The following is a 3,451-nucleotide window of genomic DNA, read 5'->3' on the forward strand; positions in this document are numbered from 1 at the left end:
CTCTACTTAGGGCTGCTCTTGACCCACTGTCTAGTGGTAGATGGGATGGAGGGGACCTTTCATCAGTTATGTATGATGTTAAAGAATACAGCCCTATTTTGAAGATGCATTTTTGCACCTCAAAGCTTCCAGGAGCAGAAATGCATGCTCTCTTTTTGGGGGGACCTTTAAAAAAAGGTTGGTATGGGCAATCTGGTGGTGCTGAGGGCCACAAAAACATCTTTGGGGCCAGATGTGGCACCAGGGCTGCACTTCACACACACACACACACACACACACACACACACACCAAGCTCCTGAGCAAGAGTGAACAAGGCCTTCCAGATGTTGTTAGGCTGAAACTAGCCAGTGTTTCCAATGGTGGAGGATGGTTGGAGTTGCAGTCCAATTGCCTCTGAAAAGCCATATATTGCCCGCTCCTGATCTAAATGCTTGGAAATCTAGATAGACCTGCCCCATTAAAATAAATCAGTATTATTTAATTTGATTCAGCAAAATGCAGTCTACTGAAATGTGGTTAAAGTGTGAATGAGTGCCTTGGGTCCCATATTGGAAGAAAGGTCAAATTTAAATAAACAGATAAATATATGGTCAGGTCCTGTGCCCTCTCTATATCCCCAGCTAGGAAGAAACATTCCATTTCAAATATTTGTATGTCCTTTTTAAACTCAAGCTAATTATATGACTGTAGTATTTGTGCAATGCTAAGGTTGTTGGCCACTTCACCTGTAATATATGAAGAAAAATGTCTGATGCATTGTTTCGTTTTCACTTTGTTCTTCATGCCAAAAATGCAGTTATTTCCTTATTTACAAGTATATTTGTGATGCGCAAGTATTAAATGACTTCAAGTGGGGGGAAAAGACTCCCAACTATTTTTTCTCCCCTCTCACAAACTCTAAATATATGTACATCCCTGCAGTCCAATATACTTTGAATCTGCGATCAGCATTTTTCCCTGGAGGAGATTGCAAGCCCTCCTCCAACAAAGGCGAAAAAGGGAGGAAAAATATACTCTGCAACTCAAAAGTAATTTCAGCAGCAAAAGTAGATTAAATATCCACCATATTAGTCACACAGCATTAGATGGAATTGGATTGACTGGGAAGAGGTCAAAGAGTTGTGGAAGGTTTTAGCCTACTGGAGGAGCAATAAAATTCAGCCATACTTAAAATCATTAGCCATAAACCCTTTGATATGAAATCCAAACTTCCCATGCTCATATGGGGACCCCCCCTTCCTCCTCACCGCAAACATCACACCGGGCGACAGAGAACAACACAAGCCTTCCTCTTTAAAAGGCTAAATTTTCATGTAAACCTTTAAATGAAGTGCATGGACAAAGAAGAAAAGGGATGGTAGCGTGGGAGGGAGGGAGAAGCAGCAGCAATGATAGGCATCCCTTATGCAATTCGGGAGTGATCAGTTAAGAAAATGCAAAGGAAGAAAAAGAGACCACAGACGGCTTATGTCGATTCATAAAAATGTCAAGCGATGGGGCTGCTGGAGTCAGCAGGTGTTATTACATATCTGAGTCTGACATGCATTTCCAAGGAAGGGGAGGAAGGGGAGAATGCAAACCAGTGGTCAGCAACTAAGTGGAGCTTCATTTTGTACTCAGCAAAGGTTTCCAAAAGGTTCACCAAAATCAGTCCTGCACACAGCCTGGTTTATGAAATGATCAATTTATTTCAAGCTGCAGGCAAAACAGGAGAGGGACCTTTAATCCATCCATACTGGGTGAAGAAAGAAGAGAGTACCCAACAATGAGGTCTGGTGGAACTGATGAGGAGTTGGTAAACCCACTCTCTGGTGTAGTCTAGACCGTAAAAGAGGCCTCCAAGATGCTGGGCTTATTTTAGGGATAGGGTTTAGCACCTTGGACAGCTTCTTTGAAGTTTGGACTAGACCCCAGAGCAAATCCTCTGTATCATCAACTTCTACTTTTGGGGCCTTTGGAATAGCTCATCTCTTCCATCCAGGACTGAATGCATAATGGCAAGTGGAAGCATGTGATAAAATATAAAAAGTACAGTGGGACCTTGTTATCTACTGGGGTTTGGTCCCAGGATCCCCATGGATAACAAAATCTGTGGATGCTCAAGTCCCATTAAATGTAATGGCATAGCAAAATGGTGTCCCTTATATCAAATGGAAAAATCAAGGTGTGCTATTTGGAATTTATACTTTTTCTGAATATTTTCAAACTGTGACTGAATGAAGTTTTGAACCTGGGTCTCTGGTCACAGTGTGGCATATCAATGGAGGCAAAGCACAAGAAAGCAGAGTCTGAATCAACTTTGAGCTGTTTGACAGTGAAATACTCCACTTCCACAGGTGGTTTGGTATTATACCTGGCATGCATTACTACTATAAAACAAACTTTAACGGTGCTAAAATGGGATGAGCAAAGTGTAGCCCTGGGGGTGTATGTGGATGCCAAGGATGTTTCTGTGGCTTTCATCAGCTCCAAAATCCTTAGACTGACTTCTTTTCTGGACAAAGGGGGCAATGCTTGCACCTGGAAGCCACCAACTGCAACCACTTCTCTATTAAAATAGGTTGCAAGTGCTTTACTGTACCATTTAACCTCAGAAAATTATATATATATATATTTAATAACCAGGAGTGAACTTCCATTCATTTTGGGCTGTTTGTTTGTTTGGTAGTCCATGTGCCCCCTGGAAGTTTCCAAGGCATAAAGGTAGCCCCTGGACCTGCCACAGTTGTCTATGGAAAACAATACAACAGGTGGTCTTCAGGAGCGGAAGCATCACAGTCCCCATATATTCCAAAATTTCACAGATGAAAACTGGGAGGCATGTGTCTAAGCAACATCAGAGTGTGGTCAAGATGGCAAACATTGTTCCATTGAAGCAATTCAAAAGAGACAATGGGCAAAGTTTGGGTGGTTTCATAGGTCTGCATTAAGTTCACCTATCAAAGGAGTTGGACATTTTTATCCAATGGGCTATGCTTGCATTGGAAAAGTGTGGAAGCAAGGTCTTGCAAGAGTGCCACTGTGCATGCACTTGGCATAGTTGAACATGCAGTTGTGCATTGCTCATTTGCATGTGCAGATCCACATTTTCTGTGTGGCTGCAAATGCATGTTTGTCTGTGCAGTACCACAATTCACTGGCATTGTGCAATGGCCGTGTAACTTCTTATACATAAAGTTGCATGCTTTCCCTTTGATAGAGGACCCTGTAGGATGAAAAGCAGATCATGGTAGCATGCAGGACTGAGGAGTTAACTGAGACATCAACTCCAAGGTGATGTGATGTCAAAAATAAAATCAGAAGTTAGTAAATGCCCCGAACACACACACAAAGAGGCGCAGGAAGGCATGAGCGCAATTACATCTCATGAAGACAGTGACATGCCTAAGTTTTTGAACTACTTTCCTATTTAATGGAAAGAATGGTTTCCACCTGAGAGAAAGCAGATAA

Source organism: Sceloporus undulatus, chromosome 6 (assembly GCF_019175285.1).
Source record: "Sceloporus undulatus isolate JIND9_A2432 ecotype Alabama chromosome 6, SceUnd_v1.1, whole genome shotgun sequence".
Lineage (NCBI taxonomy): Eukaryota > Metazoa > Chordata > Lepidosauria > Squamata > Phrynosomatidae > Sceloporus > Sceloporus undulatus.